At 40.2% G+C, this 8,823-nt stretch overlaps 1 pseudogene; it reads right to left on the bottom strand.

The window, feature by feature from the left end:
* Positions 1-410: 410 nt before the first annotated feature.
* Positions 411-8,823, bottom strand: part of LOC101697361 (sorting nexin-2-like) — a 29,122-nt pseudogene continuing 20,709 nt past the window's right edge.

The raw sequence follows: 8,823 nt of genomic DNA, 5'->3' as shown, positions 1-8,823 counted from the left end.
AGGTAATGGCAGAGCTGATATGGAGAGGGTGTGGGACAGGAGGGCCACTTGGCTGAGGGCTCTCATCCACAGTGAGGCTCCTGTTCTACTCCTAACTCTATCTCCAAGCCGCAGGCTTCATACAGCCATCGGGATGAATGGGCACTATTCAAAGATGTTCAGCATATCCATGCAAGGTATCCCGTCTGCAGCCTACAGTCCTCTAGTGCACCACCAATTTACATTTTTCTAAATCTTTCATTTCTTGTGATTAACTTCATTATGTTGAATTCTTTTTTCTGAATTAAACATGTTAAGATATTAAATTTAAATATTTAAAATATACTATAATATTTTAAAACATGTTCAAATGTCTATAATTTTTACTTTTCAATTAACACATAATATTTGTACATATTTGTGGGGTACAGTGTGATTTTTCAATACATACATATATATATATATACACATATATATAAAATGTGTAATGATCAAATCATGGTCATTAGTATTCCCATGTTCTCAAGCATTTATCATTTGCATGTATTAGAAACCTTTGGACTCTCCTATCTATTTTGAAAACTTTGGAAGAGGTCAAGATCAAGTCCTGAGAGGCCAAGGTGAAAAGGCAGGAGGAGGTGGTCATCAGCCCCATAGAGGAAGAGTGGTGCTTAGTGGGCTCTCCTGTTCTCCAAAACTGCCTCGCTGGGATGGGGAGTGATGCCTCTTTGATCTCCCACTCACTGACAGAGCCACATTTGTTCTTCCTTGAGTTGGTATAAAGGAGGGGCTGGATCCCCTTTGAGTGGTTTCTGCCCAACAGAATGCAGGCAGATGGGGGTGCTGGGGAGGGAGAACCTCTGGAATAACTGCTTTTTTGCACCTCTCTGGGGAGTTACCAGAGGCTGAGTTCAAAGGCTGCACATGAATAGCTCGTGGTCCCACTGGTGAGGACCCAGGTGTCATATCCTGCTGCCTTAGACCTTGGGTTGAAGATTTTAAGCATGTGTCTATGAGGTCACTCTCAGATCATAATTATATAGTGGAAAATCCTTTTTGATGCCTGTTATGGAGTGTGTCTAGATGTGGCCCCAAAGCCTCATACAGTCATAGGTAGGGCTTTCAGGAGGTAGCTGGATCTAGGGTCTGTGGTGCTGGGATTAAAAATGTGATCCTGGGATTAATGATGTAATGCTAGGATTAAGGGTGCCCCACCCTGGGTGTGAGTGCTACCCACTCTAAGGGCCTGTAGTGTGTATAGAATATAAGGGACAGAAAGGGGGCTGCTGCTGTTACTTGCTGCTACTGCTTGCTCTTTCACTGTCTCCTGTCTGCCTGCTGTGCTATCCTGCCTTGGAGCCAGCCAACCATGGGCTAAAACATCTACATACTGTGAGCTACAATAAACCTTTCCTCCTTTAATTTTGGGTGTCTGGTATTTTGTCTCAGCAATGAGAAAAGTAATTAGGACAATGCCCTAGCATCCTAAGGAGAATAATGCTGTAAAAACAGAAGAATGAGGCAGTTAGGCTAAATAATGAAAAAGAGCCAGTTATAAACTAATTATAAAGGTGGAGCCAGGGGTGAAGTATTAGTTTCCTATGGCTGCTATAACAAGTGATCACAAACTTAGTGCCTTGAAACTGCACAAGTTAAAGCTCTGGAGGCCACAATTTCAAAATAGTCCTTACTGGGTTAAAATCAAGGTGTAGGCCAAGCTGCAAAGTTTGGAATCTTTGGGGAGATCTTTTTCTCTTACCTTTCCTAGCTTCTAGAAGCCACTCCTTGCTCTACCTTCAAAGACATCCCCCTCAAGCCAGGCCCACCTCAGATTGCATTACTGTGGTTCTTTATGATTCTCTTGTTAAATATCTTGGTGGTTACACTGGGCCCACATAGATAATTCAGGATAATCTGTTTAGCAGCCTTAATTCCATCTACAACCTTAGTTCCCCCTGTGTCACATATTCTAACATGTTCACAGACCCCAGGAATTAGGATGTGGACATCTTTAGGAGGCCATTATTCTGCCTAGCATGGGTGGCATGTATCAACTGTGATTGCAGATCAGCACTCCTTTATTGACAAGCATTTGTGAAACACTCATTTGTACAAGAGATACAGTGAAGAGACACAAGTGGATCAGGCAGTGGGATATGTAACATGATGGAGATCTGTGCATAATGAGAAGAAAGTATCACCTTCTTGGTGGGACAGGGAGGTCCTCTTGCTGGAGATGCTGCTTTTTTCCACCACTTTCTGGGCAATCAGAGAGCTGCCAAAAAGTGTGGACCAATGGGCTAATGTGAGAGTCATCCTTATCACAGCTAATGTTAATTGAGCTTACTGTGTCCCATGCACTATTCTAAGATGCTTTACATGCCTTAGTCTATTTATCCCTCAGAAGTATTCAGTGAGGTAGCATGTTATGGTTTGGATCTAAAATGACCCCCATAGCCTCACTTGTTTGGAAGGTGATTGGATTATAGGGGTGTTAGAGCTGCCTTACTTTTAGGAGGTGGAACCTGGTCAGAAGAGAGAACGTGGCCTGCAAGGTTATACCTCCCTCCTGGCCTCCTCCCTTCTCTCTCTGCTTCCTGGCTTCCATGATGTGAGCAGCTTTCTTTCAAAGCATTCTCTTCCACCATGCTGTTTCAGCATATGAGCCAGCCAAGCATAGATTGCAATTTCTAAAACTGCAAGCCAAACTAAACTTTTCCTCCTTTAAGTTGAGAATGTCAGGCATTGTGGCTTGCCAAAAAGAAAGTGACTAAGACAGTACTAGGATTATCTCCATTTGGTAGAGTAGAAAATGGGCTCAGAGTTTGTATAACTTTCCCAGGTTTATGGTGCTATAAAATACAGTGGACACTCTACTTACGAACTTAATTCATTCCCAAGGGCTGTTTGTAACTCAAGTTAGTCAATTGAAGGTTAGGGTTCCTCTACACAGCCTTCAAAGTCTCTCTCCTATGTATAAGCAGATCTCTGTCCTTAGAGAGACATTGGCCCAGGATTTCTCAACCCGACACTGGAAAGGATGTTGTAATGTTCCTTCCAGAGCTCTTTAAGGGTTAAATCTGTGTCTGAGATCATCTGGAAGCACAAGCGGCCAGCATTCAGATTGTAACTCAAGACTGCTCATAAGTTAAAACTAAAATTCCACTTGTAACCCAAGTTGTTTGTATGTGAGGCTGGTCATAGCTTGAGGGTCCACAGTACTGCTTTTCCTCCTTCTGGGGATTGGATTTAAACCTGGTATGGCAAAAAGAAAGGAAAGTGAATGATAGTAGTTACAGTAATAGCAATTATTTATGGTTTTTTCTTTGCCACATGCTGTACCAAGTTGTCAACTCATTTAATCTTTAATCTCAGCATTAACCTTGAGATATTATTATTCTTATTTTACTCATGAGGACATAGAAATTGAAAGATATCAACTTAACCATGGTTGCCTAATCAGAAAGAGGCCTTCTGGTTTGTCAAGCTTCAAAGTCTGTCCTTGGAAAGAGAAAAACAAGAAGACAGAGTATGGTAAGGTGTCCATCAGAGTCACCCAGAGGACTTGTTAAAAGCCAGACTGGTGGACTCCACTCTAGAGGTCCTGACTCAGTGGATTTGGGAGAAACCTCAGAAAGTGCATCTCTAACTAGCTCCAAGTAGTGCTGACCCTGCTTTGAGAAACACTAGCATGGTGTGATTGGTATAAGCCCCAGAGTCAGCTTTGAATCTGGCTGTGTCACTTACCAGTTATGTGACATTAAGCAAAATATTGGCCTTTCTGAAACTGATTTTCACATCTCAAAGCCAGTGATAATTTCTATCCCATTTGTTGTATGGATTTTTGTTGAAATAATCTATGTATAGTAGAAAGCAAAAGGTGGACCCCTAGTAAATTTTGATTTCCTTTCTTCTCCACCAACCTCCACACTAGAGAAAAAACACATGCTTTCCAGAAGGTTGCCCCAGGCTCTTATCTCCCAGGGATGGACCAGAACTATCCCAAGAATTCAGATGTGGATCCCTGAGCAGTGGCTATGGAGAAGGCTATGAGGTCATCCTTACTCTTTCAGCATATCTGCTGTTGGTCCCTGACCTTTGTTCTCAAGGACCACACAACAGAGGAGACAGTAATTAACAAAAACTTAACCGTGGAACAGCATTGCAACAGGAGTGTAGCCTCCAGCCTCCCTGAAACCTGGGAGACAGTCTTATGTTGGAAGAGCCATGCTGCTCTCCTGGACCAACTGTATTCTCTGGAAACTTCTCCTAGTGAAGACAGTGGGCAGAAGGCCTTAAAATCCCCTGTGGCACAAACCCTAGGTGGCTAGTGAGAACTGAGGAAGGAGTTTGGCAAAATGAGCATGTAAATTATTTTAATTATTGTTTTTCATCTTCAAAGGGAACTGGCTTCTCATTTCCAAAGCTTCTCTTGGACTCATCTGCTTAGGACAAAACAGTGCCAGTGCCTTAGGACTTGGTGGAACGTTAGCATCATTTTTCTCAGCAGTCCCATCACTGTCAACCCTAGAAGCCCCTCAGAGGCCTTAACCAGTAGTCACTGCCTCTTCCCACACTGTCACACAAGCCAGGTAGGTCTTTGCTGTAAGATGCTAAGACCACCAAAGGCAGCTATAAATTCTCTGTGAAATTTCTTGATTGTTAAGCTATAACAACACAATTGACTTCTTTAATATCATCTCTTTGGACCCAAAAATAGGTTCTCAGGGTAGTAATCCTGATACACTTACAGTGAGAATCAGATGTTATGATTCAGTACAAAGACATAAGCATCAGGAAGACTAGTGTCTGCTGTGCATGTCTGTGGAAAGACTGGTGCTTAAGAAAAGTAAGCCGAAGACGGTGCTTCTTAAACATTGCAGATTTGTGTATCCTTGCGTGCATGCCATGTGTTCATGTTTGTGTACACACACAGAGTATACTTGGATCTGTTTTAATCAGGGATGGTAAGACATACAGACATGGAAATGACAGTCAAGAAGAAAGAAACTCATTATACTCATAAACACCTAGAAACTGGGCCACATGGGGAAGCACTAGGTCAGTCAGGGGGCAAAGGGAGTGAGGGGGAAAGGGAGAAACAGCCTTTATTGTGGTTTTTCAGGAAGGACTGAGCAAAGTCAGCAGGTTTAGAATTTTCTAGTCTGGATAATTTTGGCAAGCTCTAGGCTGCATAGGCTGTCCCTAGTTGTATGGTCCAGCTGGGGTACACAGTGGCCTGGATAGTGACAGTGTGTTAGAGGGGGTGGTTGAGTGGATGGGGTTCTCTTTCCTGGTTTGCATTTTAGAATTGAGTCGTTTGCTACCTCTAGGGCTCAGCTAACCTTGGGAAGGGGAGTCCTCTAGCCTCAAGTGTCAAGACACATACTTTTTCCCTGAAAGTGTCAGCCTCAGTGGAGAATGTCACTACCATTCCAAACACACATGAAATGGGTCCATTGTATGTGTGGCAATGGGAGGGGAGAGGGAGGCCAGGATAGCAGCTTTGCTGGTTTCCCAGAAGCTGCCTTAGACCTCAGAGAAAATGAGACCTGAATTTTGGGTGAGTTCGATAGGAGAGAACCAAGGCCCTGAGACTGATGCAAAGGTAATGGAAAAAGACTAATGGAGGAGAACTAGGTTGTTAGCAAGGAAATATGCAGCAGGCCAGTGCCAACTTTCTCTAGGGTCTGCCAGATAGCACTGCCAGACAAAGCAGGCAAAGCGAAAAGCACACAAGCTGGCTTTGAAGTTCTGTGGTGTATCCCAATCCACCAAGGACTTAGACCACCAAATCTATTCCATAAGAACCTAATAATGCAGTTATAAAAAGGCCTCCAGAGCAAATGAGAATGCTTTGTTCACCAAGTCAAATAGCCCTTGTAAATAGACCCTAAAGTTGGACTTCTCTCTAAATTTATGAGAGCAGTGAATTTATGTTATTTCATATATCAAGCAGAAGTGGACAATGCTGTGACATTTATAAGACTCCTTTCCTCCTGTGTTATTCTTTCCATAATATATATCCATATGCACACAGTTTCGATTGACTTGACTCATTCTTTAGGAAATAGATCAAGAATGCAAGAAGGAAAGGATTGCTAGTAATGAACCCTAAACATTCTCTGTGGCTGTAAGCTAAAGAAGACATTGATTCCTCATAGATGTGTACACAACCGATGTATGCATTCAGATAGTCTTTAAGCAACTATCAGACCTCTACAGACCCCACTGGCTTTTCTGTTTGTTTGCTCATTTTTGCTTTCAAGACTCTCCAAGTGCTGTCCTCTCTGACTAGACTACTTTTCTTTATGTTTCAGTTTGATAAACTCCTATTTGTCCTTCAAAACCTTACTTAGATATCCTAGGGATTTCTTGGGCATCCTAAATTCACTAAGACTTCCAAAACAAATTTATTGCTTTTTCTCCTGTCTCATTCAGATATTTCATGTTAAAATGATTATTGTAAGAAATTGTGATTTATTTGTTGTCATATCTGTCTCCCTGGCTAGAATGTCAATGCACATTCTGTAGGAGATATGTCTTATTTATTTCTGTCTCTAATGCTAGGTACATACCAATGCTCACAGGTGTGATTGAATTTTAAAATGAATTGGATGTTAATTCCCATTTTACACTAGATTTCCTTGAACTTCTGGCCACATGTTACTATTTTGTTCATTCATTTACTTCTGCTCTTGAAGTGACTTACTTAAATGGTTTTAAGTGATTTCACTGTGAAGTTCAGAATAAATGGAACCAATGTCCAACAACTTCTTTTTCTCTCTTGTCTCATCAATTTTTTAATTTTTATTTTTATTGGTACATGTTTGCAGTACATAATGATTACATTTATCATGAGGAGTTGGTACTTGACATAACACATCTTAATTCTTTTTATATCCACTTCCATTTCCTCCTTCTCCCCTTCCTTCAGTGCTTGGCCTCCTTCTCCTTTGCAAAAGATCTATGGGAATAGTTATTGCTAGGCAATAGCTTTGGCTTCAAATAGGAAAGCCTCTCAGTATTTCATCAGCTGTTGCTGTGTTTGTACTGATTCTAAGCATGTGATGGTAAAAGTTTTAAAATCTTTCACTCATTTTTTTCTCAGATGTTCCGACTTCTTTTTTAATTGTTTTAGAGATATTTTCAAAATCTCCTCTTGTTGTATATTCACCTCCCACTCTCTTATTTTGTTTGTAGCTTGCTGTATTTTATCTAGTTTGTTAGCAACCATCATTTTTGCCTCAGTTTCACTTTTTTTGAGCAAAGTAAAAATCTTCCCATTTCTGCCAGTGCTTCTTTCAACTGTTAAACACAGCATTCACTACAACAAAAAGATGAATATAGTCACTAACTAGTTCTGAAAAGATATAAAAGTCAGCAAAACTTGTTCTTTTTTTTGCTTAATTTCTTTTATTGGTACATTTTAGGTATACAATACATTTACATTAATAATTGGGTGCTTGTACCTGTACATGACGTGTCTTGGTTCTTGTTTTTTCCACATTATCTGTGCACCCTTCACCCTCTCCACCCTTCCCTATTTACATAGACTTTGTTTCCATTTTTTTCTTTTCTCATTATTTTTCCTTTCTCTTCTTTCTTTTCCCCTCCCTCTCCCACTTCCCCAACAACTTTGGACCTTTTATTCCTATTTCAAATTATCAATTATTCATTTTAATCATTTTAATCCTTCTTTATACATTTAGTTTTTCACACTAGAGAAACTGTTCAGTATTTACACATGTGGATCCTGTTATTTCTCTTGAGAGTATGGCCTCAATATGTATCCATTTAGCTATAAATGTCTCTAGTTTGTCATTCTTTATAGAAAAAAAAAAACCACATCTTCTTTATCCAGTTTCCAGTTGATGGGCATTTGGGCTGTTTCCAAGCTTTAGCTATTATGAACTGTGCCACTATAAACATGAGGGCACATATATTGCTGTGGTATGATTCTTTTAATTCTTTGGGGAAGATACCCAGCAGGGGAATAGCTGGGTCAAATGGAACCTCTAGCCCTAATTCTTTGAGGTATCTCCATACTGATTTCCACAGTGGTTGCACCACTCTGCACTCCCACCAACAATGAAGGAGGGATCCTTTCTCTCCATACCCCGGCCAGCATTTGTGGGGTTTTTGGGGGGTTTTCCCCCATTAAGTTTATTGGCACATTTCAGGTATAAAATACACTTACATACATCATTAGGATCGTGTACCATTACATGAGTATCTTGGTTCTTATTTTTCCCCCTTCCCCTCCTCTCCTTTCACCCCCTCCACCCTTCCCTATTTGCAAAGATTTTTTTCCATTTTTTCCTTTTCTCATTTTTTTTCTTTTCCCTTCTTTCCTTTCCCCTACCCCGCCCACTTCCCCTGTTCCTTTGGACCTTTACATCCTATTACACAATATCAATTACACATTTTTAAATTAAAATATCAAAATATAGAGGACATTACCTCAGATTTTACAGAATTTAAAAGGATATAGAAAGCATATTTAAAAAACTTTTTTGAAATAAATTTGACAACTTCTAAGAAGTACCTTGGAAGACAAATTAATGAAACTAACTCTGAAGGAAATATAAAATTTGAATAGCACTTATGAAAGAAAGTATATTCCTAGCTTGAAAACCTACCTATATGACAACAGCAGGCTCATATACATTTTAACTGATAAATTATATCAAGAATTTAAAGCAGAAGAAAGAAGCAACACTTTTCCCCTCATTTTAGGAAATCAACATTGTGCTAATCTTAAAACTGGATAGAGATATGATTATCTTCATAGACGCAGAAAAAGCATTTGACAAAATCCAACACGCATTTATGATAAAAACC

This window comes from Heterocephalus glaber, unplaced genomic scaffold (genome assembly GCF_053883595.1).
Source record: "Heterocephalus glaber isolate CG9 unplaced genomic scaffold, H.glaber_assembly_v1.0 deba00001509, whole genome shotgun sequence".
Lineage (NCBI taxonomy): Eukaryota > Metazoa > Chordata > Mammalia > Rodentia > Bathyergidae > Heterocephalus > Heterocephalus glaber.
This window is presented reverse-complemented; position numbering and strand designations above follow the sequence as displayed.